At 48.1% G+C, this 19,293-nt stretch overlaps 1 long non-coding RNA gene across 1 annotated transcript in view; it reads left to right on the top strand.

The window, feature by feature from the left end:
• Positions 1–19,293, top strand: part of LOC140409621 (uncharacterized) — a 40,777-nt gene that overhangs the window by 2,836 nt on the left and 18,648 nt on the right. The window contains exon 2 of the long non-coding RNA XR_011940444.1: positions 15,744–15,871. This is a non-coding gene — a long non-coding RNA (uncharacterized lncRNA). The remainder of the gene's footprint in view (positions 1–15,743; positions 15,872–19,293) is intronic.

Here is a 19,293-nt window from a genome sequence, read left to right as displayed (position 1 = left end):
GGAGCAGCGCTCCGAAAGCTAGTGACATCGAAACAAACCTGTTGGACTTTAACCTGGTGTTGTAAGACTTCGTACTGTGCTCACCCCAGTCCAACGCCGGCATCTCCACATCATACGGAGGGAACACCAGTTTTTTTTTTTTTTTAATTGTCTTAAGTTCAGGAAAAAACAGTTTTTATTTTAAACCAGGACAAATTGGTGAAAAACAGATTTAATTTTAAAGCAGAGCAAATTCATTCAGTGAACATCAATTTTTATTTTAAATATGTAAAAAAACAGATTTTGTTGCAACAACCACAGGTTTACACCAGCAAGGATAGACACCACATTTGGGATGTAGAGGGTGGACAGAAGGACACTTAAGAGTAAGAGACATGTACGTGGCATGGGGAGACTCTGAGAGGCTCCAACTCCCGAAATGGAACAAGCTTGGGTACCTACAGCCCTGCAATTTTCTTCTGCACATCATTGGGTTGTGGGGACGAAACTCACGCAAACACGGCGAGAATGTGCAAACTCCACATGGACAGTGACCTTGAGCTGGGATCGAACCTGGGACCGATGCAACAGTGCTAACCACTGTGCCACCATGCTGCCCTGTTTTGAGTTACTTATACACAATTACTATAGTGTCACTAATATTGTTGAAGGTGCAGAAGTAAGTAAGCATGCAATGTGTAAAATGAAAGCACAATGAAGCAGTATTTAAATGGTTTGTTGAAGGTTTGAAGTGTGTTCTAGGGAAGAGATATTGGGTTAAAATTAAACTGGCACTTCTTGGTGACTTAAGATCTGCAATATAAGGTTCTCAACTCTGGTGGACATATTCTAGGACAGTAATGTACTGCTCAGGTTCCTCTTCCTGCTCTGATCCATACTGATCTACATCCCCAAGGCCTTTTTCAAAGCAAGAGACAATATTACCACTGGGCGCCCTTGGCCGAGAGAGTGAGGGGATGAGTGAAGGAGACAAACATGGAATGGGTGAGGATGGAGGAGTCCTTCTGTACAGGAACGACCCTTTGGGTCCTTGCCACGACAGCACTCCCATCTCTGCCAATAAAACACTCAACCAGCCCAGTAGTAGTAGCTACACTGAGAACCTGGAACCAAATGAGGCAGCACTTAGGTCTGACCAAAGTGTCCATTATGGCCCCCATCTGCGCCAATCACAAGTTTCCACCAATCATGCTCAACGCCAACTTTAAGAGGTGGCGATCGGACAGGGAGACACTGACAGTTAGGGACTTTTACACAGGAGACAGACTGGTGACTCTAGAAGAGCTGACGGAAATACTGGAACAACTGAACGGACAGGAACTCCGACATCTGCAAATCAAGAACTTTCTCCACAAGGAGACAAAGTACCCAGGGGCCCCGAGAGATGTAATGTTGGAGGGGTTTCTGGACATGGACAGTCTGGGAAAGGGGTACTGCGGGGCCATATACGGACGACTTTTAGAAAGGACACACTCCGCACTGGACGAATCAAGGGAGGAAGAGCTAGGGACGGAAATAGGGTGGGGACTCCAGAGCGAAGTACTGAACAGGGCCAACGCTACCTCATCCTGCACAAGGCTAAGCCTCATGCAGCTAAAAGTGGTGCACAGAGCACACCTGACAACCCGAATGAGCAGGTTCTTCCTGGAGGTGGAGGACAAATGTGAACTGTGCCAGGGAGGCCCGGCCAACCACACCCACATTCTGGGCATGCCCCAGACTTGTCGGGTTCTGGACAATCTTCTTCGAGGCAATGTCAAGGTTGTGGGGGTGATGGTGGAGCCGTGCCTGAGAGTGGCAGTCTTCTGGGTATAGGACCATCCAGAACTTCATATGGGGAAGAGGGCTGACACCCTTGCCTTTGCTTCCCTAATCGCCTGCCAGAGAATTCTGCTCGGTTGATGATCAGCAGCACCAGCTACAGCTGCGGGCTGGCTGGCAAACCTATCGGAATTTCTCCACCTGGAAAAGATGAAGTTCACCAACGGAGGGCCGGAAGATGGCTTCCACAAAGCGTGGGAGCCATTCACCAACCTGTTCCAAGACTTGTTCAAAGCAAACGGGGATGGGAACCAGAGCTATGGATCAGAGGATAGGGTAGCCGTTGAACAGGCAGAAATAGGATGCTGCAAGTCTCTGAGGAAGGATAGACAGTTGATAGGACAAAGTTGCACTCAGTGGAATGGGTTAAAGTGTGTCTGTTTCAATGCAAGGCGTGACAGGAATAAGGGAGATGAACTTACAGCATGGATCAGTACTTGGAACTATGATGTTGTGGCCATTACAGAGACATAGCTTTCACAGGGGCAGGAATGGTTGTTAGATGTTTTCAGAAGAATAGGGAGGGAGGTAAAAGAGGAGGGGGAGTGGCACTGTTAATTAGAGAGTGCATCACAGCTGCAGAAAAGGAGTAGCTGAGTCAGTATGGGTGGAAGTTAGAAACAAGAAAGGAGCAGTCACTTTATTGGGAGTTTTCTATAGACCCCCCAATAGCAGCAGAGAGATATATGAATAGATTGGGTGGCAGATCTTGGAAAAGTACAGAAGTAACAGAGTTGTTGTCATGGGTGACTTCAACCTCCCAATATTGACTGGAACCTCCTTAGTTCAAATGGTTTGGATGGAGCAGATTTTGTCAAGTGTGTACAGGAAGGATTCCTGACTCAATATGTAAATAGGCCAACTAGGGGGGAGGCCATATTGGACTTGGTGCTCGGCAACGAGCAGGCCAGGTGTCAGATCGCTTGGTGGGAGAACATTTCAGTGACAGTGACCACAACTCCTTGACCTTTACCATCATGGAGAGGGATAGGAAAACACAGAATGGGAAGGTATTGTGGTAGTCTGTGTAGAGGTATTATGGTACCTGGTAATGCTGGAACACCATTGGTAGATATTGTATGTTTCCTATTGGTCAAGCTGTATGGAAGCTCCGCCCTGCAAGGTGGGGTATAAGAGCCTGTGCCGCCCCAGCAGCCTTCATTCTGTACCTGAGCTGCTGGGGGAAACATCTAGCTTATTAAAGCCTTCAGTTGGACTACAACCTTGTTTTAGTGGTCATTGATCGTGCATCAATTTAACAAGCTAGATTTAAAAGGATGGAGCTCCGAATCAAGCCGGAGTGTCTGCAACTCAGCCCCCACGCGGCGAACTGAGCGGCAATCTTCAAGCACTGGCTGGCGTGTTTTAAAGGATATCTCGGAACGGCCGAAAACACACCCACGGGAGAACAGAAAATGCAAGTCCTGCACTCGGGGGTGAGCCCAGAAATTTACGCCCTCATTGAGGACACTGAAGACTTCGATGCAGAAATAGAGCTGCTAAAAGGACATTATATTCGCCCGGAAAACCAGGTCTACGCCCGACATCGGCTAGCAACGAGGCGACAAATCCCTGGGGAATCGCTGGAAGAATTCTACCGTGCGTTCCTGGTGTTGGGGAGAAACTGCAGCTGCCCGCAAGTTTCGGCGAGCGACCACACACAACTCTTGATGCAGGACGCTTTCGTGGCAGGTATGCTGTCCTCCCAAATCCGACAGCGATTGCTGGAAAAAGACACCCTAGTCCTCAAGGAGGCATGGGCCCTTGCAGGTTCCCTGGATGTGGCCTCCAGAAACGCCCGCGCATACGTTCCCGACCGCGCGGCAGCCCCCTGGGCAGCGTGAAACGCCTCCGCAGCCAACCCCGAGACATCCCCCACCCCCCCCACAACCTTGTGCTGCAAAGTGGCCTGGCAACCCAGGGGGGCCCCGCTGCTACTTTTGCGGGCAGGGCAAGCACCCCCGGCAGTGCTGCCCGGCCCGTGCATCCACCTGCAGGGGATGCGGTAAAAAGGGCCATTTCGTGGTGGTACGCCAGGCCCGTGCGGTCGCCGGCGGCGAATGAGGACCGCCACCACAAACCTCTCCATGGTTCCCGTGCGGCCAGCGGGTGCCGCCATCTTCCTACTCTGGGACCTCATGCGGCCCCCGGGTGCCGCCATCTTGTCCCGCGGACGCCACGTTCGATGGACGGTGCCGCCATTTTGTGCACCCCCAGCCATGTGCGACCAATGGGAGCCGCCATCTTGGATGGACTCCCAGGACCCCAGCTCGGCTGATCGCACACCGCCCGAAGGGAACACTCCACTGCTGAGATTAGCCTCGGTGACCCTGGATCAGTCCTGGCCTCGAACACTCTCAACTGCTACAACAACAGTACTAATCAACGGGCACGAGACGTCCTGCTTCATCGACTCTGGGAGCACGGAGAGCTTTATACACCTGACACGGTAAGGCGCTGTTCTCTCTTCGTCCACCCCGTTAATCAAAAAATCTCCCTGGCCTCCGGTTCCCACTCAGTAGAGATAAAGGGGTTTTGTGTAGCAAACCTCACAGTCCAGGGAAGGGAGATTAAAAATTACCGGCTCTACGTCCTTCCCCACCTCTGCGCGGCCACACTCCGAGGTTTAGACTTCCAGTGTAATCTCCAAAGTCTAACTTTCAAATTCGGCGGCCCTATACCCCCCTCACTGTCTGCGGCATCGCGACCCTTGAGGTCGATCCATCTTCCCTGTTTGCGAACCTCACCCTGGATTACAAACCCCACCCTGGATTACAAACCCGTCGCCACCAGGAGCAGGCGGTACAGTGCCCAGGATCGGATCTTTATTAGGTCAGAGGTCCAAAGGCTACTGAGGGAAGGAGTCATTGAAGCTAGCAACAGTCCCTGGAGAGCTCAAGTAGTGGTGGTAAAGACCGGGGAGAAGCATAGGATGGTCATCGACTACAGTCAGATCACCAACAGGTTTACGCAGCTAGAAGCGTACCCTCTCCCCCGCATATCTGACCTGGTAAACAGGATCGCGCATTACAAGGTCTTCTCCACGGTGGGTCTTAAGTCCGCCTACCACCAGATCCCCATCCGCACTAGTGACCGCAAATACACTGCCTTCGAGGCAGACGGGCGGCTCTATCACTTCTTAAGGGTTCCCTTCGGTGTCACCAACGGGGTCTCGGTCTTCCAGCGCGAGATGGACTGAATGGTTAACCGGTACGGTTTACGGGCAACACACCCGTATCTCGATAATGTCACCATCTGCGGCTACGACCAGCAGGACCATGACACCAACCTGCGAAAATTCCTCCAGACCGCAAAGATCCTTAACCTTACATACAGCAAGGATAAATGCATGTTTAGCACCGACCGCCTAGCCATCCTCGGCTACGTAGTGCAAAATGGAGTTATAGGCCCCGACCCTGAACGCATGCGCCCCCTTATGGAGTTCCCCCTCCCTCACTGCTCCAAGGCCCTGAAGGCATGACCTGCCCCTCACAAAGCCTGCTGACTATCTTTAATCAAACTATGTTTTTCTAAATAATCATAAATCCTATCTCTCAGAATCCTTTCCAATATTTTGCTCACCACAGACGCAAGACTGATAGAACATCCCTATCAACCTGACTTGGCTGGCAGCTCCCGGACCCATCCTTTTTTTAACAGGGGGTGAATGTGGTAGTCTGTGTAGAGGTATTACGGTACCTGGTAATGCTGGAACACCATTGGTAGATATTGTATGTTTCCTATTGGTCAAGCTGTATGGTAGCTCTGCCCTGCAAGGTGGGGTATAAGAGCCCGTGCCGCCCCAGTAGCCTTTATTCTGTACCTGAGCTGCTGGGGGAAACATCTAGCTTATTAAAGCCTTCAGTTGGACTACAACCTCGCTTTAGTGGTCATTGATCGTGCATCAGGTATTTAATTGGGGGACGGGAAATTATACTGCTTTTAGACAGGAGTTGAGGAGCATAAAGTGGGAACAATTGTTCTTGGGGAAATGCACAACAGTAATGTGGGGATTGTTTAAGGAGCACTTGCTGCGAGTGCTGAATTGTTTTGTCCCACTGAGACGAGGAAGCAATGGTAAGGTGAAAGGCGCCTTGGATGATAAGAGGGAGCTTCTAGTCCAGGGTCTAGTCTAGCTCCAGGGTCCCAGGTTCGATTCCCGGTTGGGTCAATGTCTGTGCGGAGTCTGCACGTTCTCCCCGTGTGTGCATGGGTTTCCTCTGGGTGCTCCGGTTTCTTCCCACAGTCCAAAGATGCGCAGGTTAGGTGGATTGGCCATGCTAAATTGCCCTTAGTGTCCAAAATTGACCTTTGTGTTGGGTGGGGTTACTGGGTCATGGGGTTAGGGTGGAGGTGTGGGCTTGGGTAAGGTGTTCTTTCCAAGCGCCGTTGCAGACTCGATGGGCCAAATGGCCTCCTTCTGCACTGCAAATTCTATGATGTAGTCAAGAGGAAGAAGGAAGCTTACGTGAGGTTGAGGAAGCAAGGATCTGGACCGGCTCTAGAGGGTTACAAGGTAGCCAGGAAGGAGATGGAGTGGAGTTAGAAGAGCTAGAAGGGGGACATGAAAAAGCCCTGGCGAGAAGGATTAGGGAAACCCCAAGACGTTCTCCACTTATGTGAGACATAAGAGGATGATCAGAGTGAGAGTAGGGCTGATCAGGGATAGTGGAGGGAACTTGTGCCGAGAGTCTGAGGAGATGTCGGGAGGCCCTAAATGAATACTTTGCTTCAGTATTCACTAGAGAGAGGGACTAGGCTAGGCTAGGCCATAGAAGGCAGAGAGTAGCAATGGAAGGATGCTTTTCTCATTGGAGGGCTGTGACCAGTGGTGTGCCACAGGGATCAGTGCTGGGACCTTTGCTCTTTGTAGTATATATAAATGATTTGGAGGAAAATGTAACTGGTCTGATTAGTAAGTTTGCAGACGACACAAAGGTTGGTGGAATTGCGGATAGCGATGAGGACTGTCGGAGGATACAGCAGGATTTAGATTGTTTGGAGACTTGGGCGGAGAGATGGCAGATGGAGTTTAATCCGGACAAATGTGAGGTAATGCATTTTGGAAGGTCTAATGCAGGTAGGGAATATACAGTGAATGGTAGAACCCTCAAGAGTATTGAAAGTCAAAGAGATCTAGGAGTACAGGTCCACAGGTCATTGAAAGGGGCAACACAGGTGGAGAAGGTAGTCAAGAAGGCATACGGCATGCTTGCCTTCATTGGCCGGGGCATTGAGTATAAGAATTGGCAAGTCATGTTGCAGCTGTATAGAACCTTAGTTAGGCCACACTTGGAGTATAGTGTTCAATTCTGGTTGCCACACTACCAGAAGGATGTGGAGGCTTTAGAGAGGGTCCAGAAGAGATTTACCAGAATGTTGCCTGGTATGGAGGGCATTAGCTATGAGGAGCGGTTGAATAAACTCGGTTTGTTCTCACTGGAACGAAGGAGGTTGAGGGGAGACCTGATAGAGGTATACAAAATTATGAGGGGCATAGGCAGAGTGGATAGTCAGAGGCTTTTCCCCAGGGTAGAGGGGTCAATTACTAGGGGGCATAGGTTTAAGGTGAGAGGGGCAAGGTTTAGAGTAGATGTACGAGGCAAGTTTTTTACGCAGAGGGTAGTGGGTGCCTGGAACCCGCTACCGGAGGAGGTGGTGGAAGCAGGGACGATAGTGACATTTAAGGGGCATCTTGACAAATACATGAATAGGATGGGAATAGAGGGATACGGACCCAGGAAGTGTAGAAGATTGTAGTTTAGTCGGGCAGCATGGTCGGCACGGGCTTGGAGGGCCGAAGGGCCTGTTCCTGTGCTGTACATTTCTTTGTTCTTTGTTTGTTCTTTGACCTTGTTGCTCATGATAACAGTGTGAACCAGGTTAATAGACTCAAACAGGTTGATATTAAGAAGGAGGATGTGCAGGAAATTTTGAAAAGCATCAGGATAGATAAGTCCCCTGGGCCTGACGGGATATACCCAAGGTTACTACGGGAAGCGAGGGAGGAGATTGTGGCGCCGTTGACGATGATCTTTGCGTCCTCGCTCTCCACTGGAGTAGCACTGGATGCTTGGAGGGAGGCAAATGTTGTTCCCCTGTTCAAGAAAGGGAATAGGGAAGTCCCTGGGAATTACAACCCATGTTCTATCAGTCTTGCTTCTGTGGTGAGCAAAATATAACGCCTTCTTAACAACCCTATCAACCTGGGTGGCAACTTTGAGGGATCTATATACGTGGACCCCTCTGTTCCTCCACACTTCCAAGAATCCTCCCTTTCACCCTGTATTCAGCATTCAAATTTGACCTTCCATAATGAATCACTACACATTTATCAAGGTTGAACTCCCTGTGCCATTCCATCAGCCCAGCTCTGCATCCTGTCAATGTCCTGCTGTAACCTGCAACAACCCTCAACACTATGTACAACCCCCCAACCTTCGTGTCATCGGCAAACTTACTAACCCACCCTTCCACTTCCTCATCCACGTCATTAATAAAAAACATAAAGAGCAGAGGTCCCAGAACAGATCCTTGCGGGACACCACTGGTCACTGACCTCCAGGTGGGATACTTTCCATCCACTCCCACGCGCTGTCTTCTTTCGGCCAGCCAATTCTGTATCCAGACAGCCAAATTTCCCTGTATCCCATGCCCCCTAACTTTCTGAATGAGCCTACCATGGGGAACCTTATCAAATGCCTTACTGAAATCCATACACACCACATCACTGCCCGATCTTCATCAATGTATCTTGTTACATCCTCAAAGAATTCAATGAGGCTTTCATTAACAGGGGGATTGAGTTTAAGAGCCACAAGGTTTTGTTGCAGCTTTATAAAACTCTAGTTCGACCACATTTGGAATATTGTGTCCAGTTCTGGTCGCCTCATTATAGGAAGAATGTGGATGCTTTGGAGAGGGTACAGAGGAGATTTACCAGGATGCTGCCTGGACTGGAGGGCATGTCTTATGAAGAAAGCTAGGGCTTTTCTCACTGGAGCGAAGAAGGCAGAGAGGTGACTTGATAGAGGTGTACAAGGTGATGAGAGGCATGGATAGAGTGGATAGCCAGAGACTTTTCCCCAGGGCGGAAATGGCTGTCACGAGGGGACATAATTTTAAGGTAATTGGAGGAAGGTATAGCGGAGATGTCAGACGTTGGTTCTTTACACAGAGTGGTGGGTGTGTGGGATGCACTGCCAGCAGAGCTGGGGGAGTCAGAGTCATTAGGGACATTTATGCGACTCTTAGCCAGACACATGGATAGCAGTAAATTGAAGGGGTGTAGGTTGATCTTAGATTAGGATAAATGGTCGGCACAACATCGTGGGCTGAATGGCCTGTACTGTGCTGTACTGTTCTATATTCAAACAGCTGATAGAGCAGGCGAGGTGGGGGGGAAAGGGGGGGGGGGGTGGGGGGGAGACACAGGGAAGCCACTTGGACCACAGAAAGCAGACGGAAACAAGAGGGGGAGAAACAGGGGAGGAGAGGAAACACCAAGGGGGAGGCCAGAGAGAGACTGAGGGCCGAAGGGCCTGTACTGTGCTGTAATGTTCTATGGGAACCAGAGGGCCCAACACAAGACCACACGAAAAATAACCCCCAAAAGACAAGTAGACAACAGGAGGGGAAGAGCAAAAAAGAAGGGAGGGGGGGACAAGCGACAGGGAGAGGGAAAGGAGAAGGAGGGCACTGCCCACAGGCAAACACCAAACAACCACCCACAGGTGAAGTAAAGGACCTTGTTTAAGACCCGGAAACAGTGGAAATGGGAAAGTCGGGGGAGGAGGGGAAGGGAGGGGGACAAAGGGAGGGTGGAGGGGTTGCCGAAAAGAAACAACATGTCAACTGTAGTCGTTTCATCTATCTTTATGTTCAGTTTAAAATTGTAAACTTTAATAAAAATATTTTTAAAAATTTATATTCTAGCACGGTGTTTTTCAAACTTTTTTCCCGGGACCCACTTTTGCCAATTGGTCAACCTTCGGGACCCACAACAGCTGAGCTTCAGGACCACACCAGCCCAGTCTATCCTAATTCAAGGAAGTGTTTGAGACACAACAGTTTTCTTGCTCCAGGCAAGGTGGGGGGGGAAAATAAATCATCTAATCTTCCTGTTCTTATTCACTATCCAGTAGCCTCTGGTATATTGAATTTATGTCAACATTGAGTGAGGACAGGATCATATAGGTCTGTGATGTCCTCCCATCTATAAAAGTTCACTGTCCAGGGTCACATGAAAGATAGTTACTCATGAGAGACACCGGTGTGCAGCCAACAATTGTTAACCTGCATTCATTGTGGGACACTACCTTGAGCAAACAAAGAAGGGAAGGAAGACTGAGGTGTGGAGAAGAAAGAACAAGACATCAGTGTGAGAGAGCCGTATGTGGTAAACAAAACAGCTATAAATCTGAAGATAGTGATATTAAATCTTGATTTATAATTGCCTTAAATGCAATAAATTATTTGATGCAAGTTTATTCAACTTCCGATATTGATGAATGCTGACAACACTAAAACTGACCCAAAGACAACTGACAAACTAACTGTTCTGCTTGTCATTAATCAGACAAAGTTTTCTCAAATATTCATTATTTTCTCAGATATTCAATCGTGGCATTGTGATGTGCACATGTCTCCCAACCAGATGAAAATCCATTGTAGTCACTTCATGGAGACTATTGTCTCCAATAATGGCAGCCGATTCCCTCTTACTAAATGTGCCTCCATGCCGTCACTGACACACACACATCTGGCCCTTCAGCAGCAGCCACACTGCAAGAAGATCTGCAGAAGATTTACAAGCTTTTTGTCTGCACGGAGACGTTATACACACAAACACACACAGGTCCCCTGTCCAGGTTTATGCTCACTCACCAGGGGCTCTGACACACACTGACTCTTGGATCTGCTGAGCTTGGTGGTGAGTTCTCTGATGGCCTCCTCCTGTTTCATCGAATCATCATAGAATTTACAGTGCAGAAGGAGGCCATTCGGCCCATTGAGTCTGCACCGACCCTTGGAAAGAGCACCCTACCCAAGCCCACACAGCCACCCTATCCCCACAGCCACCCTATCCCCGTAACCCCAACTAATCTTTTTTGGACACTAAGGGCAAATTAGCATGGCCAATCCACCTAACATGCACATCTTTGGACTGTGGGAGGAAACCGAAGCACCTGGAGGAAACCCACGCAGACACGGGGAGAACGTGCAGACTCCGCACAGACAGAGACCCACGCCAGGAATCGAATCTGGGACCCTGGAGCTGTGAAGCAACTGTGCTAACCACCGCTACCGTGCTGCTTCTTTCTGCTGCACAAATGTCTCCCAGAGGGGTTTATGGTCCCCTTGATGTTGTCCACCGGACCACTGTTCTGCATTGGGGCAGAACACAAGGGGTCCATGTCCAGTGGGGATGGAAGTACAGATGGGCTACATCTGGGTGAACTCTTGGGCCGCAGCTTTGACCAGGAGAGGTTAAGGAATCTGCCAAACGTTTCACTGTACATGATTTTAGAAGCAGAGCAGAGCCAGGAAGGTGTTGCTGGCGGTGGGTTGGAGGGAGCTGCGAGGCTTACAGGAACGGTCATACACCTGCTCCCTCTAGAGGACTGATGTAACATTTTACGCAATATCTTCCCTGCAGGCTTTTGAATGCTGACTTTGGGAAACTGCATTACTAGCTGATGGATTCCGATCCCTATGACCCTTAGCTCCGCAATTCTTCTGATACCCAGGTCCTTGGCACCATGAAGCAGCAGTGCTAACCACAGTGCCACCGTGCCACCCTCCGATTGTCAGGAAAGATTAATCTTCAACAGTAAACATAAGGAAATCAACTGTATTTTTTTTACATTACATTGGGGTTTTGATTGGTTTATCAATACCAAAATCTAGCCAAATTAGTCTATTGATTTAATTGCATATTGATGGGCGGCACACAGTGGCGCAGTGGTTAGCATTGCTGCCTACGATGCCGAGGACCTGGGTTCGATCCTGGCCCTGGGTCACTGTCCGTGTGGAGTTTTCACATTCGCCCCCTGTCTGCATGGGTTTCACCCCCACAACCCAAAGATGTGCAGGGTAAGTGAATCGACCATGCTAAATTGCCCCTTAATTGGAAAAAAATAATTGGATACACAAATTTTTTTTTAAAAAGTGAGTTTGGGCTTAAAGACTTCAGGTTCCAATATTTGTCTTGATATTGGGGATACTTGTTCCAATTTGCCTTTGGAAAGACACTCTAAATGGGCTGCACTCATTCAGCAAGCGGCGAGTATTTCACTACACACTTGATTGTGCCTTGTAGATGGTGGACAGACTTTGATAAATCTGGAGGTGAGTTACTCACCGCAGGATTCCCAGCCTCTGACCTGCCCTTGTAGCCACAGTATTTATATGGCTGGTCCAGTTCAGTTTCTGGTCAGTGGTAACCCCGCCTGGATGCTGAATGTGCCGGAGTCAGCATGTGTGATGTTCGAGCCATTAATGTGGTCAGGAAACCATCTGTGATGTGCACTTGACTTTCCAACTGTGTTTCTAGTCAAGGAAGCTTCCACTAACGATGAAAGATCAGACGGATTCATCTACTATAATTGTTGAAACATAGGAAGGAGCTTGTCGGGATCTGCATATACATAAGGGGTTAATGCATAGTCATAACAGCTAAGTGATCACTAGATGGCAGCACTAACAAGGGGTATAAAGACAGACTCAATCTGAGTTCCCGCCTCTTCATGTGTATTGTGACTAGTGACCAGAGGTGTAGAGAGTTAGCTCAAGAGTGCAAGTGTAGTTAATCATAGTTTATTCTTATTCAATCTTGCTTATTTAATATCTAGTAAAAGTATTGGAGACAGAGCGAACTCACAGTTTATTTGTTTTAGTTAATAAATTATTTGCTTTCATTGGACGACTAAGAGTGTTAATCAACATCGAGTTTAAGAGCATCTTGATATGAAGCAAGTGAGTAACATATATTACAGTAAGTAATATAACAGAGCTGACTGAAGACCTGCTGAAATTGAGTGCAGATTGATTCGGGAAGCATGTGCGGTCTGTGTTATCACATCACTTCCTACCCCTGGATTTGGTGCTGTACTTACAGAGAAGAACTTGGGGGAAATCAGTGAGTGCATGAAATATGCCCTGCAAAATGATCAATCTGGACATAATGGATGTTGACAAGAAGGAAATATTTCACTCGTTGAAAGCTTTGCTCAGCCACCTCTTCCTTGTTTTCTCTTGTTTTATTGCTTTAATTTCCTGTCCCTGATTGCTATCCAGTGATTCCCTGCTGATAAGTGAGCATCTGTGGATATTGGATATGAACAAGAATGAGCTCTTCTATGATGCTTGCCAAGCTGAAAGCTTGGTGATAATGCCTTGGCTCCCAAATGGTAAATAGTTGTTTATATCCAGTGCAGACATCTCACTGCCTCTCAATCCAAATTGTGTGGAAGGTGGATAAAAGAGAATGCTCATTATAACAGTGGATGCCTCTAGAAAGGGGCATTGCTGAGTGATTGCTAATTTCCCACTTTGATACAGTACACATGCTGACTCTATGTTCTGGGGAGTGTCGACTTGGTACTAAAGAAGAGGGGAGCAGATCCCTTACCTTCATATCCATTGGTTTGGATTACAAACTACCCCACACAAACAGGATGCATAACAGCACAAGCCGTTCATATTCCTTTTGCTGAGCCATGGATGCGGACCTTCACCTCCTCAGGCTTACAGAAAACTTGTGCTGCATTTGTACTGCTACTTCAGCTGCACAGAGACAAATGCTGTTTGTGTTATTATTTATTCACTTGTGGCTGACATTTATTGTCCAATCCTAATTTCTCTTGAAGGTTGGGTGAGGTGTCTTTTGAACTACTACATGTGATGTATACCTATAATGCTGGTTGGAAGAGAATGCCAGGAACCGTGAAGGAATGACAATATAGTTCCAAGCCTGGATGGTGTGTGACTTGGAGGGGCAGTCCAGATGGTGTTGTTCCATGCGTCGTCTGCCCAAGACTTTCTAATTGGTGGAGATTGGGGGTTTGGAAGATGCTGTCGAAGTATGCTTGCTAAGTTGCTGCAGTGCACCTTGCAGATGCCACTACGTTGTAGATAGTAGCTGCCACTGTGCATCGGTGGTGGAGGGAGTGAATTTTTAAAAGTGGTGGTTTGGGTGCCGGCCAGGCAAGCTGCTTTGTTCTGAATGGTGTTGAGCTTCATCAGTGTTGTTGGGGCTACACTCAGCCAGGCAAGTGGAGAGTATTCCAGCACACTCCTCGTAGTATAAGGGTATTTGGCATAGCCAGGGTTAATATGGGACTGGGAAACAGTATCACCCACAATGTAATATGAAGAGATGCATGACCTGAGACAAGAGTCAGTGTGCACTGGACAGAGACCTGTGTAGAAGCAAGCATGGAGTTAGCTCATAGCTTGGGCTATACCTTATTTTTGTACATAGTTTTGTGTTATCAATAAACACTTAATGTTCAACCAAAAAAGACCCACAACCTCTTTGTGACATCGACCAAACATAAAACATACAATACTCCTGACCTGTGCTTTGTCAGTCAAATAAGCTAGACACCAAAAAATCCAAAGGGAATTTAGAAGTAACTTCTTCACCAAAGAGTAGTGAAAATATGGAACTTGCTACCGCAGGGAGTGGTTGAAGTGAACAGTACAGTTCCATTTTAGGGGAGGTTAGACAAGCATAATGGAGAAAGGAATAGCGGGTTATGGTGATACAATTAGATGAGGAAAAATGGGAGGAAGATCAAGCGGAGCAAAACACTTGCATGGACTGGTTGGGCCAAGTGGTCCGTGCTATATATCCTATGTAATCCTATGGAAAATATCTTCAAAGGCACTTTTGAGGAGAAATGTAGTTTCATTTTTCATAAGTCAGGTATACTACATAGATGTCAGACAATAGCCCAGATCATTCATTCTGTGGATAAACAGAGACCAGACGTAACCCCCGAGATGCGTAACAAGATTCCCTCGAAGCCCCAACACAATGATTCCCTGGGAGTTGCCGGGGAAGTTTTAACTTCCAATGGACAATTCCTCAGCTCCTTGGGACCCTCTCAAAAAGTCTCTTCCATTTGGAGGCTTCAACTTATTTGTGTTAGGAAAACAATGGTAGTTTTAAGGGATATTTATTATTAATGGCAAACATTAGAAATAAGGTATAGTTTTCAGTGTGTTTAATGTGATGGGTGCTGTTGTAGACAAGAGGCAAAGACTCCACGAGAGGCCAGGCTGACATGGTCCACCTCACCCCACACTCCGCAGGGTCTCCTTCCCCAAACTGCTTCATACTCAATGGAGAGCTCCTCCAATTAGGAGGGAGCTCTGCCCCCTAGTCACCTGAGTAGCTCATTCTCAGGTCTCTAAGAGGGGAAGTGGATGTTATACAGCTCTGTCCCTGTAGGGTGTTGTAACAGGCGCGATTCTCCAGAAAGATTTCGAAGTGTGGTAGCGAGCAGGAAGACACCTGGACGTAGCAGTAGAGCTGGGAAACTTAAGCACGTTGAGGATCACTGACACCTGTCACACATTACAAACCTTTGGGCATAACCAGTATGACGCCTCTGTCACTTTCTTTCGCTATGACCTGACCCATCTACCAACCTAATCCCTTACCCACATACCTCACCCACCCTAACCCCTCACCGACTCACCTTCTTTCCCTAGCTTTTCTAAGCACTTTGGGACTTGCACTCGTTAATTACCAGAATTCGGCAACTAATGCTGTCAGAAAGAGCATGGCTTCTGTGCAGGTTCCCTTTGCTGATGTCTCTGAGGTTTCCTGAGTTGAGTCAGTTTGGAAGGATTCCTCATCGCAAATTTGTCCAGAAAAATTGGGGAAATAAATGTGTATTTTTTTTGCCCAGCCAGAGTCAGAAATATGGGTTATGACTGCAAACGCAAGATTTGGGCCAGTAAAACCACAGCTTTGGACACATCCCATTGAGTATGCAGGGTGTGGGTGAAGGTATCTACATTCGAAGGTTGCCTGCCGGTGAGTATATCATGTTGAGGTAAAACAAACAAAATGACACACTGATAAGGGAAATCAATCCAGGCAAAGATTTTTCCCATCAGATTTCCTCAGCATGAATTACAACATTCTATTCACTCCTGTTAAAGGGTGAGTACATAACAGGTGGTTACCTAAAATACTACCTGGTAATCAATTGTCATTTTGTTGGGAAAATTGACAGTTGTGAAATCCAATCCCCAGAAAACAGAAATATTTGTGGAATCCCAGGATTAAAAACATGGAATTTTCTCTGTACGCAGATGATTTATTGCTGTACATTGCGGACCCGGACTCATCGGTGACGGACATAATGGGAAATTTGGACGTTTTTGGAGTATAAATTGAATTTAGGGATAAGTATTTTGTCGTGTCACTTTCAGGTGGAGGGTCGGGAGTGGAAGGGTTGCCATTGAGGGTAGCGCAACTCACTTTAGGTACTCGGGGGTGCAGGTAGTGCAGGATTGCGCACCACTCCATAAGCAGAATTTCATGAGCCTGGTAGAGAAGGTGAAGGAAGATTTGTGAAGGTGGGATAGTTTCCCTTTGTCGTTGGCAGGTCGAGTGCAGGCAGTCAAAATGAATATTTTATCACTGTTCCTGTTTTTGTCCAAGTGACTACCAGTCTTTTTGCAAAAGGCATTTTTTCGAGGGGTGGATAGGCTGGTCTCGTTGTTTGTGTGGGCAGGGAATGTTGCGAGGATAAGGAAGGCGGTGTTCAAAAGGGACAACAGGCGGAGGGCTTGGCTCTTCCGAATCTGTTGCACTATTACTGGGCGGCGAATGCGGAGAAAGTGCGGGTCTGGAGGAAGGAGACGGAAGCTTTGTGGGTGTGGATGGAGGCGGGGCCCTGTAAGGGTCGGGGCTGCTGGCGCTGGCAACATCGACGCTGCCGCTAACCCCAGGAAAGTATTCTGGGAGTCCAGTAGTGGTAGCCACGTTGAGGATCTGGGGGCAATTTTGACAGCACTTCAAGTTGAGGATGGCGTCGAGGGTAATGCCAATATGAGGGAATCATGGGTTTGAGTCGGGGACGATGGATGTGAGGTTCCGGGAATGGGAGGAGAAAGTTGTAAAAGAGATGAAGAATCTGTTTCTGGAGGGGAGCTTCACAGGTTTGGAAGAATTGGGGGTGAAATATGGGCTGTAGCATGAGGAGGGCTTTAGTTATATGAAGGTGTGGATTTTCACAAGAAAGGCTTTCCTGAGTTTCCCGGTGGCACCATCCTCCTCGTTTCTGGAGGAGGTGCTATTGGTGGGGAGTGTTAATAAGTGGGGTCATCTCAGGGATTTATGGTAGGATTATGGAGGAGGTCAAGGAGTCTATGGAAGGGATTAAGGCTAAGTGGGTTGAGGAGCTGGGGCTAGGGCTGGAAGAAGGATTATGGTGCAAAGTGCTATGAAGAGTCAATGCCTTGACCTCATGTGTGAGGTTGGAGTTGATTCAACGCAAGGTGGTACCTAGGGAGAACTTAATGAAGGCGAGGGTGAGCCGGCTGTTTGAGGGGGTGGAGGATAGTTGCGAGCAGTGAGAGAGGAGCCCTGCCAATCATGTCCATATGTCTGGTCCTGCCCGAAGTTGGAGAGATATTGGTTTTTTTTAGCACCATGTCCAAGGTTCTGCATATGGAAGTGGAGCTGAGTCCCCTGGAGGCCATATTCGGAGTGTCAGACCTGCTGGAGCTGCAGACCGGAGCGGGGCACCTGTCTTAGCCTTCGCCTCCTTGATTGCTCGCAGGTGGGTCCTGTTCGGGTGGAGGTCAGCTCCTCCCCCCCGTGCCTTCTCTTCCCCCCCCCCCCCCGTGCCTTCTCTCCCCCCTCCCCGCCCCCCCACCTGTGCCTTCACTCCCCCCCCCGCCCCAGTGCCTCGGCATGGCTGTGGGACCTGTTGGAGTTTTTGGCCTTGGAAAAGGTGACATTTACCCTGAGAGGGGCGGATGAGGGGTCCCACCAGAGATGGGAGTTGTTCATTTTACATTTTGAAAACCGAGTTGCTGTCGAAGAGTTGGGGAGGAGACATTACCTTCACTAATAAGCAGACACCTGGAGAGATAATTATGCATAGTTCCTACTCTCCTTTATCATCTTTCTTATCATGTTGAAAGTCCAAAAGGTTGCTGACTAAATTCTTGCACATATAATACTCCTATATACCTCAACAGCAATGACATCTCTTTGTGAAATCCAGCAACTTACATTTATACAGCATGTAGTAAATCATCAAGATACTTTACAGGAGTTAGTAAACTAAACTTAACACCGAGCCACATAAGGATATATTTGGACTGGTGGTCAAAAACTTGGTCAAAAAGGTAGGTTTTATGGAATGTTTTAAAAGGAGGAGGTAGAAAGGTGAGGATGGAATTCCAGAGCTTAAGGTGCAGGCAACTGAAGGTGCAGCTGTCAATGGTATAGCACAGTGATTCTCAAAGCGTGGCTCCCAGGAAGTCTGTGGGCTCCACCAAAATGCACCCCCCACGATGCCACACAACCACACTCCACTTGCATGGCATGAGGTCCCATAAGCACAAGCAATAAAGGTGTTTATAAGCAAGATTTTTTTTTTTTTTTTTTTTTTTTTTTTATAAATGTTTTATTGAAAATTTTTTCCCAAACAACAATTTTTCCCCTCTTACAAAGCAAACGCAACAATAACAATACAGAAATTTTAAACAATACACAAGTAACAAAACCCCTTTATCTTTGACCTAAACTAAACCCCCCCTCCCCCCCCCCCCCCTCCCCCTGGGTTGCTGCTGCTGGTCATCTGTCTTCCTCTAACGTTCCCCTAGGTAGTCGAGAAATGGCTGCCACCGCCTGGTGAACCCTTGAGCCGATCCTCTCAGGGCAAACTTTATCTGCTCCAGTTTAATGAACCCCGCCATATCATTTACCCAGGCCTCCAGTCCGGGGGGTTTCGCCTCCTTCCACATGAGTAGGATCCTGCGCCGGGCTACTAGGGACGCAAAGGCCACAACGTCGGCCTCTTTCGCCTCCTGCACTCCCGACTCTTCCGCAACTCCAAATAGAGCTAACCCCCAGCCTGGTTTGACCCGGGCCTTCACCACCCGCGAAATCACTCCCGTCACTCCCTTCCAATACCCTTCCAGTGCCGGGCATGCCCAAAACATATGTGCGTGGTTTGCCGGGCTCCCGCCACACCTCCCACATTTGTCCTCCACTCCAAAGAACCTGCTCAATCTTGCTCCCGTTATGTGTGCTCTATGTAGCACCTTAAATTAAATCAGGCTAAGCCTGGCGCATGAGGAAGAGGAATTTACCCTGCTTAGGGCATCAGCCCACATACCCTCCTCTATCTCCTCCCCTAGTTCTTCTTCCCACTTTCCTTTTAGTTCGCCCACCGAATCCTCCCCCTCTTCCCTCATCTCTCGGTAAATCTCTGA

Source organism: Scyliorhinus torazame, chromosome 1 (assembly GCF_047496885.1).
Source record: "Scyliorhinus torazame isolate Kashiwa2021f chromosome 1, sScyTor2.1, whole genome shotgun sequence".
Classification (NCBI taxonomy): domain Eukaryota; kingdom Metazoa; phylum Chordata; class Chondrichthyes; order Carcharhiniformes; family Scyliorhinidae; genus Scyliorhinus; species Scyliorhinus torazame.
Note: the sequence above shows the minus strand (reverse complement) of the source record. Positions and strands in the feature narration are given on the sequence as shown.